The 21,325-nt window shown below is 53.5% G+C and overlaps 1 protein-coding gene across 2 annotated transcripts in view; it reads right to left on the reverse strand.

Annotated features, from left to right (window-relative positions):
- TPPP (tubulin polymerization promoting protein) overlaps positions 1-835 on the reverse strand; it is a 31,160-nt gene extending 30,325 nt beyond the window's left edge. The window contains exon 1 of one of the 2 annotated variants that reach the window (XM_080681451.1): positions 719-835. The gene's annotated coding sequence lies outside the window, so the exon portion shown is untranslated. Of the gene's footprint in view, positions 1-604 lie in introns of both variants that reach the window. The other variant, XM_080681453.1, reaches the window with a different exon arrangement.
- Positions 836-21,325: the final 20,490 nt, after the last annotated feature.

Genomic DNA, 21,325 nt, shown 5'->3' on the forward strand with positions numbered 1-21,325 from the left:
TTCTGTACAAAACCGAAACCTCAGAATAAAGGGTTTCTCGGGACCCTCCCTCAAAGGCAGGCACTGGCCCCAGAGGTGCGTGGGAATGCACCGGCAGCAACCTCTTTATCTTGCGGGTTCGGTACTCACAGGCGATCAGAAAATAGAATACCCCTTGGGAAGCTTCGATTTGCAGACTGCAGGCCTGACACTTGGCCCGGGAAATGTGACGTTTGTGCCGGACCCATTGGGCTGGGAACCTGAGAGGGGCAGCGCAGCCCTTGCCCAGAATCACGCTCATTCTGGGCCCCTGGACACAAACGGCCGTTCCGTGCTGCAGGGCAGTGGCTTCATTTCAAACCCGTTTAGTCTAATTTCCCACTGTCTCGTGGGGAGCGGCACCCCAGGCCTGGGCGTCGCTAAACAGCGCTCCTGCAGCTAGACATGAAGGGCGGGGAGATACACTGCCGCGCGGCGTGTGAAAGAAGGCGCAAGAGGCACCTCTCCGAAGAAAGGCCAAGTGCCTCGCTTGGGGCCCAATTATAAACCTCCTGTCCTTTGCACCGCCAGTCTCCCCCGCCCGCCTCCCCCGTGTCTCCATTCCCGCACCCTACACAGCGCCGACCTCCTGGCAGTCTGGGCGCAGGTGGCGGGCGGCGCAGGCTGGCCTGAGGCCCTGCGTCCCCGAGGGGTGTCCCGTCTGCCCGGTGCGCCGGTACCGAGCCCCGCGATCGCTTACCTCGCAGACGCAGGGACTGCTGCGGCGGCGCCTCCGCGACTCGGCCGCGCGCAACCGAGTTCCTGGCGGTGCGCTCGCGCCGCCACCGCCCCGGCCCCGCCCCGGCCCCGCCCCCACTGGTCTGCTCACGCCCTCCAGCCTCGCTTCGCCCGGCTTCACGGCCTCCACCCCCAAGCGCCCCACGCGCCCCGCGTGCCCCAGACCCCCACCCAAGCCAACCCCCGGCCCCGCCCACATTGGCCCGAGTTTGCCTCCAGCCTCGCCCCGGCCCCCACCTCAGCCCACCCGGGCGCTCCGCGGCCCCGCCCCCGTCCTTCCAAGCCGGGGGAGCGCGCTGGCCTCACGGAGGCCGGTCCAAGCGCCGCCTCTGCCTTACAAGGCCGTCTCTGCGCAGGCCACCGGCTCTACGCCCAGGGCCGTGGGAACCGCGCGGGGCAGTGCCGGTAGGGCCCGCAGCCGGGGCCCGGTCTCCGCGCCACCTCCCACCAGGACGCTGGCGATGGAGGGTGGAGGCGCAGGGAAGATGAATGGGTGCGCAGACAGGCTTTCCAGGATGGGGCAGCCAAGAGCACTGGCCTCTTCGCTAAGGCGCTCGGGCCAGGAGGGGGACCGGGGTGGCGGGGAACTCGGACCGCACGGAAGGTGGGAAGGTCAGGGAGCGGGGAGTGGGCCGCGTTCGGGGATTTGAGGAGAGAGTACGCGGGGGAAGGTTGTGTGGTGAGCACCTGGGTGGAGCACCGAGGCAAAGCAGCAGGTCCGTGCCCAGCACCAGCAGCAGCATCAGCACCATGGGCAGCTGGCTCGCCTTCCCCCACCCCCCGCCCCGCCCCCGTCACCGACAAGCAGCGGCTGCACCACCACCCTAGCCCTCCACTCAGCTTGCGGCCTTCCTTCTTCCTATGGACGATGTGGGTCTCCCCTGGTTGCCTGTGTGAAAAGCGTCATCCTGAAATCCTCTTTTAGTTTCTCCCCTCCCCTCCCCTCCCCTCCCCTCCCCTCCCCTCCCCTCCCCTCCCCTCCCCTCCCCTCCCCTCCCCTCCCCTCCCCTCCTCTCCCCTCTCCTTCCCTTTTCTTTGGGGCACCTGCTGCCCGTTCCCCCACCTGGCCCGTGCTGCAGAGGGGAGGGGCGGGTCAGCCTTCAGCAGAAGGTTCTCCAGCCCCAGCCAGGGAGTACTGGCCAGAGTGCTGGACTTGGGGTGCAGGGGTCTCCCTCTAACCCTCCAAGACCCCTCCAGTGGAAGAGGTCTCAGGCTACTGAGAGGCTCAGCCTCCAGGGGGGAGGGTGGCCCTGAGATCACTTCTAGCTTCACTGCTATGGTTCCTTTGGAGCTAGCCAAGGAACCCCACCCCAGGCTCTGTCTTCAACCTCCTGGCTGAAGACCCCTCCCCCACCCCCGCCACACACACACACACACACACACACACACACACACGCAGGCACACACACACAGGCTCTGTCCTCACTCTCCCAGCTGCAGATGCCCTCCCTATAAACACTTCTAGATTCGATCCTGATTCTCCTCAATGAAGACCCCCTGCGCACACTTACCCATCCTCCAGGTGTGTCCTGATGTCAGCACCTCAACTGAACCACAAGCGCCTGACGCAGGAGTCAGCCTGTGGGAGCACAGCTTCCAGGCTCACCGCAGAGTCCAGCCAGGTCAGGGAGCCTGGCAAAGGCGACAGAGGAAGTTGGGGTGCTGAGCCAGAGAAGGAGCAATAGGTGTTGGCTGTCCACCAGACCACAAGTGAGAGAACATGGTTTCCTGATGCTCACGAGCCACACGTGGCTGCTGCACAGCCCTCATGATGGTCCTGGGTCCCAGTGCCTTCCTCTCAAAACCGCTGGTTTCTACTTCTGCTTAACACTGGCCCAAGGATGGGCTTCTAATTCTCACTCCCCTGAAAAGTTCCATACCCCAGAGGCCAGGCAAGTCCAAAAACTTAGAGTTGGAGAAACAGGGAGAACTCAAGCCGGTCCCCCTGAGGCCCTGCTCCCCTGACTCACGGTTCTGTTCTATTTAGGTTGAAGCTGGGCTGTGCCTTCTCTGTGTCCACACAGGCCTGGAAGTTATTAACAATGCAAATGAAGTAACGAAAAACATTACTAGTATGTTCGCATAATCATATTAGCCAGGTGATGGTTTAATTCCATTTTTCAAAGCCAGCACAGTGCTCTGACATAAATGCAGTGATTCTGCCAACCTCTTCCTCCGTCTTCATGTGCCCACCCCCCTTTGTCCTCTTCCCTGTGTCTCTTATAACAACACGCTCATTGGGTTTGGGGCCATCGGATAATCTAAGATGATCTCATGTCGAGGTCCCTAGTTATATCTGCAGAGACCTTTCTCCAAATGAAGCCACATTCTGAGGTTCTGGTGGACTGTCACACAGTACAGATGCTCTTCCTGGCTCTCCGGCAGAGGTCATCTCGACCCAGCAGCCATGGCAGGTCGCCAGTAGATGTCTCCAAGTCCCTCGCTGCGCGCGCCACCCCCCCCAAAAAAACCCCTGACTTCCTGAGCAGGTTTTGTGTCACACAGTGGGGAGCATGAAGGACAACCCAGCACCCCGTGTCTCAGGTAATGATGGCAAGGGAAGGGTCCCACCCAGGCTCCCTGACAGCCCTTCACTGAAACAGCCACCCAAGAGCCAAAGATTTAAAATTACCAAGACTGATTTTAAGTTTGTTGCCATTAAAATTATTTTTTATTACTTCCTATAAAACTTTCTAAAGAATGCTGAAGAATTTCCTTAAAAGCTACTTAAACTCATAAACTTATCAACATTACTAACCAACAAGAGTAAGCACATTGTACCAAGTCCATTTTGAATTACTTTCTTCCTTGAATAACATAGACATGTTTAGAATAACATGTTTAGAAAACTATGAATGTCTTTTAAAATATGGTTTCCAAACTGAGTAAATGCAGAGTTCGTTAAAATCACAGATAGCCAAAAACAGAGGAGGAACACTGGTTCCCTCTCTTCTTGGCTCTCTTAGAAAGAGTGGAAGCCTGTGCAGGCAGAGGGGATCGGTGGGTCTTGGGCGCCCCTTCTGGGCCCTGGAGTTAGAGGGTGGGAAAGGGAAGGGTCTGGGAGATGTGCACACATTTTCTTTCTTTTATTTTAAACACCTTCTTAGGCCAGTTCCTTCCCCAAGCTCCAGGTCATCAGGCACCATGGTCAGGGGTGACTCTGGAGGAGTGACTGCTTCTACCTCAATGAGCTGAGCTCCACACTGGGGACCAGGGACAGGTTGGTCCTGATCCATCCCCGAGGGATGTGGAGGGTTAGGGATGTGGAGGCTTACTTGGCTGAACTTCCTGGCCCAGCACAGTCACCTCCTGTTTAGGTTCTGAAAGTTGGTTAGGCTGGAGGGGCACTCATCCTGGGGGCCTGCCCCTCATCTAGCTCCTTCACAATGATGATGGCGGGGGTGGGGGCAGCACACTCTGGAAGGGCGGCCTGGGGGCTCCTGAGGCGGCACATTCAGCAGGTGAGTGGCTTAAAAAACGGTGGGACATCTACACAATGGAATACTATACTGTTGTAAAAAAGAAAGAACTCTTACCATTTGCAACAACATGGATGGACCTGGAGAGTATTACGCTAAGCAAAATAAGCCAGTCGGAGAAAGATAAAAAATCACATGATCTCACTCATTTGTGAAATATAATGAATAACATAAACTGATGAACAAGACATAGAAGCATCGAACAGACCCACAAACCTCAGAGGGAAGGCAGGGGAGTAAGAGAGGGTAAGAGATCAACCAAAGGACTTGTATGCATGCATATAAGCATAACCAATGGACACAGACACTAGGGGGGGTGAGAGCTTGTGCTGGGGGCAGAAGCGGTCAGGGAGAGGTCAATGGGGGGGAGGGGAGGAGACGTGTGTAATATTTTCAACAATAAAGAATTTAAATTAAAAAAAAAAGATTGGGCATGGCAGCACCAGCTTGGTAGCAGAACCCTGGGAACCATCCTGAGGCCCATCCACAGCAGGGGGGCGGTAAATGCAGTGTGGAAGGACAAAGCCACAGAAGCAAAAGCAAATGGACTGCAGTGACACAATGTGGACAGTCTTGGCAATTTGGTATCAAGTGAAAAAGGTGATTCCCCAAAGATTCAAACTTTACATATACAAAAATAAAACAAAAAAGGGCAACCAATGGATTGCATGTACTTTTTAGAAATATGTGTAATCTAGACTACTAAATTAAAGGGAAAACATGAGAATGAAGAACATGGGTAGGGTGCAAGGACTTGGAATGAGGGCCACGTCGGCAGATGTAGACCATGTCAGGACCCTGCCTTTTTTTGAGTGGTGGTCCTTCTGCTGTTATCAAAATTAAATAACTAGCCCTGGCTGGGTGGCTCAGTTGGTTAGAGCATAGTCCTGATGCACTAGGTAGCAGGTTCAATCTCTGGTCAGGGCACATACAAGAATCAACCAATGAACGCATAACTAAATGGAACAACAAATCTATGTTGTTGTTCTCTCTCTCTCTTTCTCCCTCCCTCTCTTTCTAAAAAAAATCAATCATCAAACAAACAAACATTAAGTAAACTTACAAAGCATGTCGTGCTTAGATCAATGATGAGTCTGTGTACCCAAACCAGGATTATGATTAATGTAACTCTGTGCGCCAAGGTGCAAAGCAAGTGTGTGGTGATGATGGGGCAGCTGTTTACTGAGCATCACTTTGAGCCAGACACTGGGCGGCAGTGCTCATGGTCCCTCATTGGGACTTCTCACGCATCCTGCTCTGGGAAGTAGATATTAATACTCCCTTATTTCCGCATGAGGAAACAGGGACTCAGAGGTCTAACAAGCTTACTCAAGGTTATCTAGCACTAGCAACACTTTGCCCTACATCCTTTATCACCTAACTGTCCACCATCACTTTATAGCTGATGCATTGCAAAGCTGGAGGCAGATATCAGTACACCTCACAGCAAGCATATGACACTTCAGTTTTAGCAAAAACCATTTTGTACTCTATCTGCTTCCATCTCCACATTCACACCTCCTACAGTTAAGAACAATCTTGCCCCTCACTTTTTCTTCTATTCCACACTCACCTTTGTTGTCATTTCAGTAGCATCCCTGAGAACACTATAACCGCTTAACATGTCAAACAAGCAACACAGCAGATTGTCCTAACCTCAGTTCCCGGGCAGCCTTCGACCCTACCTGCCTCTCACCCTTGCCTGGGAGGCTCAGTAACCAGCAGTCCTGGCTTACCTTCATCTGTATTGGTGGGGCGCTCTCTGGGCTGGCAGGAGTGATGGAGCTCGGATTCAGCACCTAGACAGCCCCAGAAACTCCCTAGGTTCACTCTGCATGGTTGGAGCAGAGAAAACACACGTATCAACAAAGAAGGCCCTGGCTAGGGGGTCGAGCTCCCCGAGGCCGCTGGAGGCTGCCAAGTGCCATACAATTGCCTGGTTATTGTGGTTCCCCTCTTACCTGCACAGTCTCAGGGACAGGCAGCTCCTGGGGGGTTGAGTGCTTGAGAGCTCACTGTACAATAAGCAGGCCCACACCTCATGCGGAAAGGACCCCGCATGCGTGTCGGTGGGATGGCTCAGAGATGCTTCCACCCACCAGCAGAAAAGTAGGACAAGCCACATGGTGTATTTTAGCTGAGTGGAACTCCTTTAAAATTAGACAGGTGGCAGCTTCATATGTGTGACTGATCCTACTCCCTAGTCATGTTTTCATTTCATTTGGTCAGTACTGTGGTTTCTAGCCAATCATTCAAGTTAATATCCCCTAACACAGTGGTCGGCAAACTGCAGCTCGCGAGCCACATGCGGCTCACGAGCCGCGGTTTGCCACTCTGTTGACTAATGAGTTTGTCGACCATTGTCATTGACTTCAGATTAAAGACATTAGTACATTATTAAAATGTTTTTTTTTAAATCACTGCCTGAGATGGCTATTTAGCCTGCCAGTGTAGCACCACTACCTTTTAAAAAAATTTTATTTTATTTTTATTTCTTTATTGATTTCAGAGAGGAAGGGGGAAGGAGAGAGAGATAGAAACATCAATGATGAGAGAGAATCATTGATCGGCTGCCTCCTGCACGCCCCCTACTGGGGATCGAGCCTGCAACCCAGGCATGTGCCCTTGGCCGGATTCCAACCTGGGACCCCTCAGTCCGCAGGCTGACGCTCTATCCACTGAACCAAACCGGCTAGGGCATACATTATTAAAATGTTTTTTAAGTGTTTTTCCCTAAGGCAGTGGTCGGCAAACTCATTAGTCAACTGCCGACCACTGCCCTAACAGATAAACAGACTAGAAAAAAAAATCCCAATAACTTTGTCTGATAACTACCACTAGAGACAGACACTTTCTAAAGTCTAAACAATGCTTTACAATAAAATTTGCCCGTGATTAACGTGCTCTCACTCCACAGACACTCAGTGAGTGGACTCTCGCCCGTTGGCGTGCTTCCGACAGACAGAGGCCTGGCCTGCAGGAACTGAGACCCAATCTGCCCCAGGGGCTCTGGATGAACAGTGGTTGAGGTTAGAGGGTGAGGATGCCACATCCACATGCTTAAAACACATAGAACTAGCCTTCTAAAGACAAAGGCAACATGTGCTCATTGTGCGATCGGGTAGATATTGTGGGGAACAAAGTGTTTATAACCTACATTCATGTTGTGAGTATATTTCTTGTTACTCAATTTGAGAAGATGACTTTTACTGGCTGTACACAGTTTTGTCATGAGGACAGAGTATACTCTTTAAAATGTGCGCCTGAATCTGGATTATGATCTTTATAATGGGCAACTTCCTGCCTTTGTAATAGCAGAGGTGAAAAGTCATGTGTACTCGGGGTGGGCCTGTGTGCCTTGCTCTTGGGGCAGAGCTGTCATCGCGAACGTGTTCACTTAGCCTCTACTTGACTCCGGAATGAGTAAAGGACAAGCCCTACTTAACCAAACACGACTGTAAACCATCGAAAGGGCATCCAGGCATAGAACGCTGCAGGAAGACAGAAGGGAAATGAGCACTACTTACATTTGTGCCCTAGTTCAGATGTCAGTTGTGAAGAATATAGAGAAGAATTGTTAAAATTTTTAAGTAAGGTAAGTGCAAAAGCTACATAAATGGCCACTAGTGTCAATAATGTTAAATGAAACCAGTTTATTTATTTTGTTATGCCATCACAATATTTTTAACTATATCATTATATATGAATTATTTAAGCAATTTTAGTTAAGACAAATACATAGCTTTTTTTTCAGAAAGATAAAACAACTCCTGTAAGCTTGTAAACATACCCGAGTACAGGGAGACTCTATTTCTTGTCAGGGCATATATGATAATTCATAAAATGAAAATTGAAGTAGTTGTTGACATTGAGCTTGTCCTTAAACAAAATTCAAGTCCATTATGAGTAGATTTTGAGTAATGTTACCTCATGGGCTCCTGGGTCCAGGGAAAGGGTCTCTGGCAGGCGGTGCCCTTCCTCCCAACCCTTGTGTTTTGTCCCCTGAATTGTGTTTCCTTCAATTTCATATGTTGAAGTCCTCTCTTCAAATACAGTCACATTCTGAGTGCTCCAGAGTTACTGCACAAGGGGAAACCCCCAGAAAAGGGAGCAGGGAAAAGGTCACCTGGAGGGGGGGCGGGTAAGAGGAGGGACAGAGGGAAGCAGTGAGAGAAGTTTGAACAAGAGTGGGCAGGAGCCCTAGCCGTTTGGCTCAGTGGATAGAGCATCAGCCAGTGGACTGAAGGGTCCCAGGTTTGATTCCGGTCAAAGGCACATGCCTGGATTGTGGGCTCGGTCCTTAGTAGTCAGTGCACAAGAGGCAGCCAATTAATGATCCTCTCTCATAATTGATGTTTCTATCTCTCTCCCTCTCCCTTTTTCTCTGAAATCAATAAAATATATATATATATATATATATATTTTTTTTTTAAAAGAGGGGGCAGGGCCCTAACCAGTTTGGCTCAGTGGATAGAGCATAGGCCTGCGGACTGAAGGGTCCCGGGTTCGATTCCGGTCAAGGGCATGTACCTGGGTTGCGGGCACATCCCCAGTAGGGGGCGTGCAGGAGGCAGCTGATCGATGTCTCTCTCTCATCGATGTTTCTAACTCTCTATCCCTCTCTCTTCCTCTCTGTAAAAAATCAATAAAATATATTTAAAAAAAATAAATAAAAGAGGGGGCAGGAAGGGTGCTACCACGTGCATCTGTAGGTCAGGAGGAGAGCCAGGCCAGCAAAAGCCCCGGGTTTGGCAAGAAGGAGGTTTTTAGGATTACCAAGAGTAACGGTGGGAAGATAGGTCATGGTGTGGTAGGCTTACAAACTCACCCAAGGGTTCTCATTCATTTCCTGTATGGGGGAAGGGGGTAAATGATAATTCACAAAATTAAAAAGGAAGTTGTTGACACTGAGCATATCTTACACTAAATTCAAGCCAATATTTAGCTGATTTTGAGTACTGATGCCTCAGAGTCTCCTGGGTCCTAGAAAAGGACCTCATTGTGGGAACAGCCTCTCGTGACAGGTGTACCTGTGTTTTCTCTTCCATAAGAAACTGGGAATGGATTGCTGGCTCATATGATAAATATGTATTTCAGCAAACTGCTTTCTAAAGTGGTGCAGTTTTGCCTTCCCACTAGCTATGTGGGAGACTTCCAGTTTCTCTTCAGCTTCATCGACACTTGGTGCTGCTGGTCTTTTGACTTTATCCTCTCACTTCTGCTGTTCACCCGCATCCCCCCAGTGCCCAGTGAGGCCAACCATCTTTTCACGTGCTTTTTTGCCACCCATAGTTCCACCTTGGTAAACAGTTTGCTCAAATCTTTTGCCAATTTTAAAACTTAAGTTATTTTTTTCATACTTGAGTTTTGAAAGTTCTTTATACTTTTCCGGATACAAGTATATGATTTTCAAATATTTTATTTGTCTGTGGCTTCTATTTTTATTTTTAAAGTATATTTTTATTTATTTCAGAGGGGAAGGGAGAGGTAGAGAGAGATAGAAACATCAATGATGAGAGAGAATCATCGATCGGCTGCCTCCTGCACACCCCCCACTGGGGATCGAGCCCACAACCCAGGCATGTGCCCTTGACTGGAATAGAACCCAGGACTCTTCAGTCCCCAGGCTGATGCTCTATCCACTGAGCAAAACCAGCCAGGGCTATTTTTATTTTCTTAATGGTGCCCGTTGAGGAGCAAGTGTTTGTAATGTTGATGAGGAGTAGCCCAAGAAATGGGCCTCACGGGGAATCAGCCCTGCTGGCGGGATCCCAGGCAGAGCGAGTGCAGAAATGATGTAACACAAACATGCACACCATACACACACGCGCGCGCACGCATTGCACACACAGAGCCGTGCCCACACAGAAGCAAAGGACCGTGACTAAGTGGTCCTAGCCACCAGGTGACCTGGAGCCTTGTCCCAGCTCTGGATAAACAGGAAGGATGCAGCACAGGGACATCTGTACCTGTCTGTGGGCATCCTTGTATTTAAAATGTAAAATTTTTATTCCTTGATGAGGCTTTTGACCTGTTGTGTGTGGCCCCGTGTCATGTAATCAAATGCACCCATCCTGTTGGACATCGGCAAGGAGAAAGGACAGGGCAGTTCCCAGCCTCCACTGTGACTCATGACCCAGGGCTCCACCCCAGGGTGTCGGGGCTGGGTCCTAACATTACTTGCTCCTCAACGGGCACCATTAAGAAAATAAAAATAGCCCTAGCAGCCCACCTGGCCCTTGGGCAGCAGGAGCTCCTCACACTCGCCTGAGGCCTGAGGCCGCCTGGGCCCCTGTCCCTGGGGGCTGCTGCCCTGCCTGCCTTACAGCCCACAGTGAGAATATGGACCCGCGGGAGTGCTGTGCACAGCCTGTGACAGGAGCACCTCAGGTACTGAAAGAGCATCTGAGACGCGTTTGTCAATAGGAAAGCAACATCGATGAGAATGGGTTCTAGGCCTGTTTCAGCCACGTGCTTCCACGGAGGGGACAAACTTCCATTTCTCTTCCCCTAGAAACTAACATGAGAACAGATGGTTTATAATTATTTCTGGAAAGTGAAAAGGGCCACCCACAGAAGCCTATTTGAAGCTCGAGGAGCAGGAGGCGGAGAGGGCCCCCCCCGCCCCCCCCCCCCCAGTGACACCCCCAGCTGCTCATTCAAGCAGGGGCAGCTCTGTGGAGCAGACCCCCATCCCCTCCCTGGCCAGTCTTGATCGAGTGCTTTTGTTTTTGTTGCCTTTGGGCCTGGCTTTTCTTTCCTGATTCACTCCACCTGGCTCTTACTGCATTCTTCCACATTCCCTCCCAACCTGGGCTGCAGTTGGAGGATATAAACGTGCACTTGTGTATAGTCTAGTGGAAGTATTCATTCTTTTGCATGGGTTTGCTCGAATGCCATCAAAATCAGCTTGTAAAACATGCCCTGTATGTCTCCCAGGGCTCACACTCATTCTGAGTAAGTTTCATGTAAAACATTTAAGTCTGACATAATGATAAAGCAGAGGAGACACAGCCCAGAACTTTAAAGCTCACAGGCGAGGAACTTTTGAGGCCAGAGTGCAGCGTGCCATTAAATGGACGTCCACTGTGTTTCCTCTAACATTAGCTGGGGCAGTTTGTGGAATCCTGCTCTCCCTTCGTATCATCCAGGATGTGTTTTGTTTCATTTTCCGTGGGTGTGGCTTTTCTTCACACCTCTGCAGTGGGCACTCTCCAGGTCCACCCATCTTTCCACGAGATCTCACCCTCACCAGTGTCACTCCCACTCATGTTCTGAGGACTCATCAGGATGCTCCTGTCTCAAGCTTCAAAATGGAGCATCCGATGGCCAACAGCCTCCCCCGCAGCGCTCTCCGAGGGCGTTGGTACCTTGTGGACTTTACCCTCTGGAGTGTGGGCTGCTTCTAGTGACTCGCAGAAAAGGCAATAGGACACCACCTCCACGACTGGTTAGAGAGGCTGGCTTCCTTCCCCCTGCTGCCCTTTCACACGCCCTCTCTCGAGCCCTCTCATTTGCTCAGCTGCCCTCTTATGAGAGGCTCCATCATGCTGGAACATCCATGTGACAAGGACTAGAAGGAGGCCCCTGACTGACAACTCATGAGGACCGCCCCTGCCAACAACCTGGTGCTGAGCCTGGAGGGGTCCTCCCAGTCGGGTGAGACCAGAGGCCCCGCCAGCTCCTTGACAAAGCCTCATGAAGATCCAGGGCCAGAGCACCCGGCTGGGCTGAGCTGGACCCCTGACCCGGACACTGTGAGGTAATAAGTGTACTGGTTTGAGTGGCTGCATTTTAGGGTAATTCTACTATAATAGCCCAATGTTTTCCTGGAAATCTGCTCTTTGATGTCCAAATGCCCTAGAATAGACATGTTTAGTCCTGAACTCAGTATGCATCTCCCCTCTCTGGGATCTCCCCCTGTGAGTCCCCACTTGTGGGCTCAATGCCTGGTTAGGGCACATAGAAGAATCAACCAATGAATGCATAAGTGAGTGGGACAACAAATCTCTCCCTCTCTCAAAACCAATAAATTAAAAAAAAAGAAGTACCAGCTGCAGTAGAAGCAGACATGGCTCAGAGTGGGCAACTGTGGCCCTGACAACACTGTGACCCAAGCCTGTCCCTAAGGTGTAGGGACTCGGGCGTCCCAGGTGGCTGAGGACAAATGCCTAAGTGTCCCCATGGCGTGGGCAACCTGTATGCTGCCCCGGTTGCATTGTCAAGCTCAGCCCTTTCTCTCCCACTCTGTCCTCTGAACATTTCTTTCCAGAACTCTAGGTGACATCACTGATTTGTGGTCACCACTGACCACACCTCTAGTTTTATGCTGCCTCACAACATACAAACACGATCTCATTTAATCCCCACAAGACGTTGCCAGGAGGGGGGCCACCCGCAGTTCACAAACAGGGAAACTGAGTCTCAGAGATGGGGTGTTACCTGCCCAAGCCACCTGAGTCCACCTAGAACGTTGGTGCAGCCCACAGGCCACCTGCTTTTCCCTGCTCCCTCTTATCCAGGCCAGAGCTCCCTCCAACCCACAACTCGCTCGGTCCCCCAACGCTTAAGCCCTGGAATCATGAAAAATGAGCCTTCTGGGCTCAGCCTAGAGTCAGTCAGGCAATGACCTTGAACAGAATCAGGTGGTGGGGCTCCTCAGTGCCATGCTACCATCAAGGGCCCCTGGAGGGGCACGGAGCCAGGAGTGCGCCATGAAGGGTGCCCAGATGGCATGCAGTGCCCACAGGCAGGCCCGGAGGAGCTTGACCCCTTTGTGGCCCATGCACACATCTGGGCCACAAACGATTAGGCTGTCTCGTGTCTGTCCGCAAAGGACATGGAGAATGATCCATCCATCCAAAAATTAAATTCTAGATAGCAATTCTTGGAATATGCTTTCACAAAAATGTCTTCCTTTAGTTTTTGTGCCATTATAATATTTTTTTTAAAAAAATATTCCTTTGCATTTTCAATGTTAAACAATGTTTTGTTCACTGGAAATGTAGTTAATCCCATTTTTCTTTAAAGAACTTCTTGAAGTTTCTTTACACAAATCCTTAGGCGGAGGGTTAAATATGAGTGTTCTCAGAGGGTCGGGTGGATGTGGAACGGTGTTCAGGGTAAGACGTGGCCCTGAGGCGGCTCCACTGTCCCTCCGAGGTGTCCCTTCTGGGACCAAAGCCTGTCCCTAAGGTGTAGGGCAGCCTTGGGCAAACTACGGCCCGCGGGCCGGATCCGGCTGTTCTATCCGGTTCTCTTGCTCTCCCCTCTGCTCCTTTACTTTGAATTTATATTAGTTCACACAAACACTCCATCCATGCTTTTGTTCGGGCCCTCCGGTCCAGTTTAAGAACCCATTGTGGCCCTTGAGTCAAAAAGTTTGCCCATCCCTGGTGTAGGGACTCGGGCGTCCCAGGTGGTTTGAGTGGCTGCATTTGATGCAGTAACCCTGCACAGGCTGACTCTCCTGTGTGAGTGTGGGTGCTCCAGGGCCTGTGTCCAAGACCCCACAGCTCTAGAGGACACAGGCTGTGGCCCTCCATATCTGGCTCTAGTCTCAGGAGCCTGGGAGGTGGGAAAGCAGGAGGTGGGCCTGCCACACCTGCAGCTCCTCACAGTCACCTTGGTCCCTGCAGAATTCCCTCTCACCTGGTGCAAGAGGCAGACCCTAGGACGGAGTGGGGGTGGGGGTTCAACCAAAAGGTCAAGCTTTTCATCGTCATCTCCCCTCAAACATCCACAAAGAATCGTCTCCTCCTTTGATTCCTGTATTATTCTTGTACCACATCTCTCTTTAGCTTTTAACCTGGCACCATTTCTCATTCTCCTCTAGTCCTGACGATGAAAGACACAGCCTCTCTCAGGGCCTCTGTTATATATAATTAGAGCCAAATTATGTTCTAAATGCTGTTTTCCTCTCTGTCCTACAGTTGAAGGGAATGGGAGCAATTGGAGACAGATGTCGGCAGTGGTCTATTCCCACCACTCAGGGTGGCAATGTCCCTTGCTCTCTGTCTGACTCAGTCCCAGTCTTTGTGGGCACAATGTCCCTTACCCACTGTGTGCTCCTACCGAGGTAAGCAGACCTCTCCTGGCTGTGTGCCAGCACCTGGTCTGTCCTGCCCACCCTGCCAGGGTTGTGCGTAGGGCTCCTTTGGAAGGGGAGGAGGTGGGAGGAGGGCTCCCAGCTCCCTTCCAGGCACGCAATTCTGCTTGGATTTGTCTAATTATGGGATCTTTGGATTTCCTTCTGCTTAAAGCATGAAACTTCTTTTCATGCAGGAGCAAGTGCTGCATTTCCCATGCGGTCTCCTGTGCGTGGTGATGGGAGCTCTGTGCATATTTGCTGTTGAAGGTGGGTAAGCAATGGAGCCCCTCTCCGCGCTGGGAGGCCATGTGACGTGCCTGCAAAGGCTTCCCTTTCCAAGTCCCGCATGGGTTGGGGGAGGGAGCACTTGTGTTCTGGCGACACACAGCTCTCTAAGGCCAGCAGAGCTGACAGACCTGGTAAAGCCACAGGCCCTGCACCCAGGGCTCACAGAGAAAAGGCCTCCGGTCATGGCTGGATGCTCACTCCTGGCACAGACCCCAGCCCACATCCTCTGTGCTCGGGGCTTGGCAGGAGGAAGGCAGAGGGACCCAGGCCAAGCAGGCCAAGGACTCGTCAGCCTGGTTTGTGTCCTGTGGATAGCGGCTCCTCATCAATCTAATGAGGGTCTCCAGTGACTGACTTTGTGAAGATGGGCTTGACACGGCATGTCCAGGGACAGCTCCATCCAAACCCGTTTCAGAACCAGACAAGGAGACCTGAGGGACGCTGAGTGCCCTGTGGCTGGGGGATGAGACACAGCCCCCCACTGCCCGTGGCCCCCAGCTCTAACCCATGAGGCCCGGCCCACAGACCCCCTCCTGGGTCCTCCTCCTTGCTTCGCCCTCCCTCCTCCCAGACCCCTCACCAGTAATCCCCACTCCCAATGCATCTGTTGAGCCATTTGCAGTGACGGTCAGAGCCATTGATGCACTTGTTTCAGGTGCTACAATATTTGGCTTTCGTGCTGCTGGAAGGAAAAATTTGGGAGGAGCCGTCTGTTAGCCACTTGTGCAGGTCAGAGCCCCTCTGTCTATAAGGGAGAGCCAGGCAGCAGCAGCCTAAGTCAGACAGGACCTGCGCCACGGGGTGCCAGGGTTTGAGCCCTGGAGGCTGGGCTAGGATCACACCCTTAGACACTGGGCCTCCCTCCCAGGCCACCCATGCATGAGCCCAGAACCGCTAGAGACCCTGGGGTCCTGGTCAGCTCTGCGATCCAGTGGGGGCAGGGGGCTCACCTGAGAAACCCCAAGAAAGTCATGCTCTCCTGCTCCTAGATCAGCATGAGGCCAGGGGTGGGGAATGGGGGTGGGGGCTGTGTGTCTGAGGGCCACAGCACCAGTCAGCGGCATGAAAACAGCCCCTACTCTATGAGGAAACAGCACCGCAGTGGCCCTCACGAGTGGCTGGAGAATTAAATCTGGCTGCTTACCGAGTGGGTGTAGGGCCATGAGTGTCGCCTGGCCCCACGCCCCAGCACCACCACGGTAACCTCACAGAGAGCAATACGGGTCCTGGATGACATGACGGTGTTACGATTGGCTGAAAGAGGCAGTGGTTGACCAGTAATCATGTCTAATGCTCACTTCAGCCAGGTCAGTGGAGACAGACACCAAGTGCAGGATGAGATGAAAAAAGAAAATTCTCCAGTCACCTGCTGTTGAGGAGTAACTCCGCCCTAGGCCTGGCCAGCTGGAGGTGTCAGCCCTGGTGGCTGGTCGGGGAGCTATGGGCCCAGCTGGTGGCAGGGACCGAGGGCGACCTCTCTTGCCCTCCATTTTCCCTCAGGAAGATGAAACAGGGCCTGCTGGAGGGAGGCTTGCAAATTGGAGCCCTGGCCCCACAAGGGGCAAACACTTGTTCCCCTAAGGGTGTGGCTCCCACACGCTTCTAAGGGAAAGGCCTGCATGCACAGGTGGGAATCAAGCCCCACAGGCGGGAATCAAGCCCCGTGCTGAAGGTTGGGGGTGGCGATCTTTGGGCAGCCGAGATGTCTGAAAGCATGGGTGGCATTAGGAAGTAAGTGTATCATCAAGAAACAAAGGAGGGAGGGGGATAGGGAGGATTCAAACACCAGCCAATGAGCTTTGGGGTGAGTGGGAGGGCTTTCTCTACCCCCTCCATCCCCCCCACCACCCCCGCCCCAGGGCTTTCTCCAGCTCTCACTCCCTGCAGGGTTCGGAAGTAAAATCAAGCCCTCACATCCCACCTTTCCACCTCCTCTCCCCTGGGGACCAACACACCATCCCCATAGAAACCAAACAGAAGGGGGCGGAAGCACAGGCTTGGCCTCCCCATTAGCCCAGCCCTGCTTCCTAGGAACAAGCCCTGAGCCTGGAGGAAAGGAAGGGCCCAGGGTTTACAAGCCCATCTCCAGGACAGAGGGCAGCCAGCATGGGGGGAGCCTGCCACAGGGTCTCCTCTGGGCCTGGGAGGGCGTCATCGGACTCACCGCCGTGTACAAAAGGCTCTAGAAGTTTATAGAAGGGCCAACAAGCAGGACAGGCGCTGGACAGGGAGGTGGGATTGGGGCTCCATCCTGTGGAACCCCCTTCTCAGAGTCTGCCTGGTCTGCTGCTCGGCGTGCAAGGCCGGCCTCGGTGTGGAGCCTGGGGGCTCTGGGTCCTGGGTTTCTATGAGCAGCCCTGTCCTGGTGAGGGTCCAGTCACAAATGGAACCAGATTCTGGCCAAAGTTGCACATTCCTCCCTCGACCTCTGGCTTCCAGGCAGCGAGTGCAGAGCCAGGGCCCTAGGGCCCACCTGGTTGGGGTGCCCTGAGACAACCCAGGGTGGGCAGGTAAGAGGGAGGCAACAAGAAAGTCAGATAGGGAAGCTGGTACCTGGGCCAGGGATGGGCAGGTGCAGAGCCAGGAGGGGCTGGGAAGTGGGAGTGGGGAGATGGCTGAGAACCAGCCATTCCCTGGGGGTGGGGGGGGTGGGGGATGTATGCGGGGGCGAGACAGAAATGACCAGGCCTCTCTGGTGGGGGACAAGGTGACACTCAGGCCCTTCCCATGGCCACCAGACCCTGCAAGGCTGGGGGTAAGGCCTGAGCCTCCTCTACTCTGCTGTTGAGCAGATTGAGGCCAGGCTCCTGTGCAGGGTGTGGGGCTGCAGGCAGGTGGCCAGCGGCTGGGCCTCACTGTCGCAGCTGGTAATATTAACAAGGTCTTGGCACGCTGGTCCCCCTGCACCTGGTCCCTGAAGCCTGAGGAGCCTGCGGCACTGTTTGTGTGGTTACTGGGGAAACAGGAGCACGTCCTGAGTGGCAAGACACAGGAGGGTGACAGCCAGCGAGGACAATGAGACACAGCAGGAAGTGGCACCGTGGCCCAGGTGCAGCCCCTACTCGGCAGAGCAACAGTAGAAGAGCTTTTGTCAGAAACCAGTGGGTGGGATGGTGGAGGGGAGTGGGGTAGGCAGTGGGTCCTCCTCCTGGGCCGCAGGTGAGGCTGGGACTGAAGCGTGCGGCCCAAGCCTTTGCCCCCATGTCCACACTTCCCTCACACACGAGACCACTGTCATGGAGTGTGGGGACAGCAGAGTCTGCACGAGGACCCTCAGCCTCAAAGTAGAGGTGCCGGGGCACCTGACTGGGCCTGCCGGGCCAGCCCTGCTGAGCTGCCTGTGGCCCATTTCCCAAGCTGTCCCAAACCTGCAAGGCTGTGGGCAGGTCACCTCTTGGAACATGTCCCCTAGGAACAAAGAGGTGAGGCTTCCGGGGGGGTGGGGACCCTGAGATTCTAGGGTGGTGTCCTGCCCAGACACAGTGGGCAAGCTGCCTTCAGCCCCCTTGGACATGGAGCTGTCCAAACCAAGAGCAAACAAGCACACCTTGCGCAGCGTGAGCATCTGAGCAAACACCTCGGCCAGCACTCAGCACCCAGCACTCAACACTCAGCACCCAGCACTCAGCACCCAGCACTCAGCACTCACACCCAGCATTCAGCACTCAGCCAGGTCTGAGCTGCCCCTCAACACACAGATCACCCACAGGGATGACTGCTGAGCAGAAGTTGATCACATTCTGCCCAAGATGACCTGGCCATTCACACTCACTGAACTTCACTGGGGGTGGGTGAGCCCCTGGAATGGAAAGGTCACAGGGTAGGGGCTGCACCTCAAGTTCCCTGCTTTCACTTTCAGAGGCAATTTCATCTTAGGTTCAAGTTTATAATAAAGAGAAAAAAGAAGGGGGTTTGTGATCACACTTTCATTACAAATCAGGAGCCGCCTGACCAGCCCTGAGGGTTCGCAGGAGCTGTTCTGAGAACTGGCTGGAAAGTCCCCTAGCAACAATCTCTGTTTGGTAAACAAACAGCACAGAGGGCGCCAGCCCAGGACACGCCCTCGTCACACTGTTAACCTCTTGTCCTGTTTGCAGCAGGAAGGGGCGGGGAGCAGGGCCCACAGCAGGGTTCCCACTGCCACAGTCACGTCCCATCCCCTCTCCCGGGCCAGCCCTGGAGCCAGAGCAGATGCTGGGGGTGCCAGCTTCATTGTCCTCACTGGAGGCTTCTCCACCACGTGCCCACATTCACTTTGCCTCTGTCCACAGGACAGGATGCCCAGATTAAATGAAGTTCCATCAGATTCCAGTGCCTTCTGCACTGTGGACCACAGGGGTCAGACAGCAAGGGGAGCACGGACTCAGAGGGTCAGCCAGTACTGGACGTTGACCTCAGCCCTGTGCAGAGGTCCACCTCTGCTATTCCTTCCTTGTTCCCATTGGGGCACCCCACCCTGCCTGCTCTAGAGCCCTGGGCCACAGTCTCTGCAGGCACCGAATGATGTTGGTGTCCCCCCAGTGGCCAGAGCATGGAGCCCCAGTGCAGCTGCTGGGGCCTGAAGGATGTCACTGGCGGGAAGGGGGTGCTATTTTGCATCCACCACTTAGGACAAGTGGGAAGGGCAGCACAGACTGGGCTCTAAGCTGCCCAGGGGTGGGGAAGGCCAGGGCAGGTGTGCAGGGAGTGCAGGGGAGCCTGAAATCCTTGCTGCCCCATAAAGCACATACGAGCTCAGGATAACCACTGGACAAAGAACACGAGGCCAAAACAGGGCTGAGTTCTGGGTCAAAAGAGAACAAAGATAATTGGTATAATCCAGCACATAAGCAAAATCAACAGTTAGGGGCTGAACTGTGTCCCCCAAAAGATGTTGACGTCCTAACCCTCAGAACCTGTAAATGTGACCTTATTTGGAAATAGGGTCTTTGTAAATGAACAGGTTATGATAAGGGCGTTAGGGTGGGTCCTAATCCATACGACTGGTTTCCTAATAACAAGAAATTAGGACATAGACATGCAGAGGGAAGACCATGTGAGGACACAGAGGAGGTGGCCACCTATAAGCCAAGGGACACGTAAGGCCATGAGAGCAGGAGAGAGGCCTGGAATGGGTCCCCCTGGAGCCTTCGGAGGGAGCATGGCCCTGCCCGTGCCTTGATCTCAGCCTTCTGGCCTCAGAACTGAGAGAGAATAAATTTCTTTAAGCCACCCAGTCTGTGATACTTACTGGTATTATGGCAGCAACCAGGGGAGCTCACACAGCCCATGAGTTTCAGCTGTGACATGGCTCACTTATGGGGTTTCAGGTCTGAGATCCACCCTGGTGGCTGTGTTCTGTGGTGCGCCCCAAAAGACATCTGCCTTTATAGCTCAGTCATTTGTGTCAGGGCGGCTTGAAGTTTTGTGTTTCTTGTTCAGTCCTCTTGCAACATCAGCCCGTTTGCAGGCCAGGCCTGTGAGTGTCAGCACCCCCTTAGCAGCACCTCTTCCCTGTCCCTGCAGCTCCCTGCCCCCACCCCGGGGCGCACTCGCCACCCCCTTGTAGCCAAGTGCACTTACTCTACACCAACCACAGGTGAGGGACAGATGCTACCGTGTAAGCATCTGCACTTTTAGCCAGGACCCCGAGCTGCACAGAGAACAGAAGTGTGTGTGTGTGTGTGTGTTGGGGGGGTGCATTGTGACAATGGGGGGGTACATGGGGTGAGAAGTGGGGAGTAGGAAACGACCCCTGTAGTGACTCAGGGTAGAGGACAGGGCAGAAGGAGAGCTTCGCAGGCAGGCCCTGGAGTCCACTAGGGTGGAGGAGTCTCCCCACGCCAGGTCACAGGCAGGTGCTGCCCCAGAAAAGGATACTCCATGGGTGAGATACTTCCTCTCATGTGTCAGCATGTGAATAAAAATGCAAAATGTGGCTACGCCAAGATCACGAACATGGCCCAGGATATCACCGGGTATTGGCGGAGAGGCATCCACCGCCTGTTCACTCGGGACAGGCAAGGCACAATGTCCACTTGGCCCTACTGGTCAGAGGCCTGAGAGGATCCGTGTCTGGCCCCTGCCACAGCAGTCCATTTGCAAGACAAAGGAGGGGAGCGTGCAAGGCCTGGGGCCTCCTGCCCACAGCCCTGCATGGCTGGGGAGACCCCAGGGGTGGGACCCACAGCCTGGCATCGCCCAGGACCACTGTCGGTAGCAGAGGTGGCAGGGCAGGGGCTGGAGCTGGGGCTGGACGGGCAGAGGGGCCTCCACAGGAGAAACGACGGAAATTCTGCAGCACCCCGCCAGGCCAGAGCCACGATGCTGCTGCGGAAAACAGTCCTTAAGGGGTATGTGGCCCACATGGCCAAGGAACCGAAGGGGCACCCACCCGCCAGGACCCAGATGTGGGCAGCTACCACTCCCTCTTGGCCAGGGGACAGCCTACAGCAGTGGTCGGCAAACTCATTAGTCAGCAGAGCCAAGTATCAACAGTACAACCATTGAAATTTCTTTTGAGAGCCAAATTTTTTAAACTTAAACTTCTTCTAACGTCACTTCTTCAAAATAGACTCACCCAGGCCGTGGTGTTTTGTGGAAGAGCCACACTCAAGGGGCCAAAGAGCCCCATGTGGCTCGCGAGCCGCAGTTTGCCGACCACAGGCCTACAGTGATGCAGAAGGCGGCTGAGGCCACGACCAGGAGCATGGACCCGGCCATCGCCTGGCAG

This window comes from Plecotus auritus, assembly GCF_963455305.1.
Source record: "Plecotus auritus genome assembly, chromosome: 7".
Taxonomy (NCBI): domain Eukaryota; kingdom Metazoa; phylum Chordata; class Mammalia; order Chiroptera; family Vespertilionidae; genus Plecotus; species Plecotus auritus.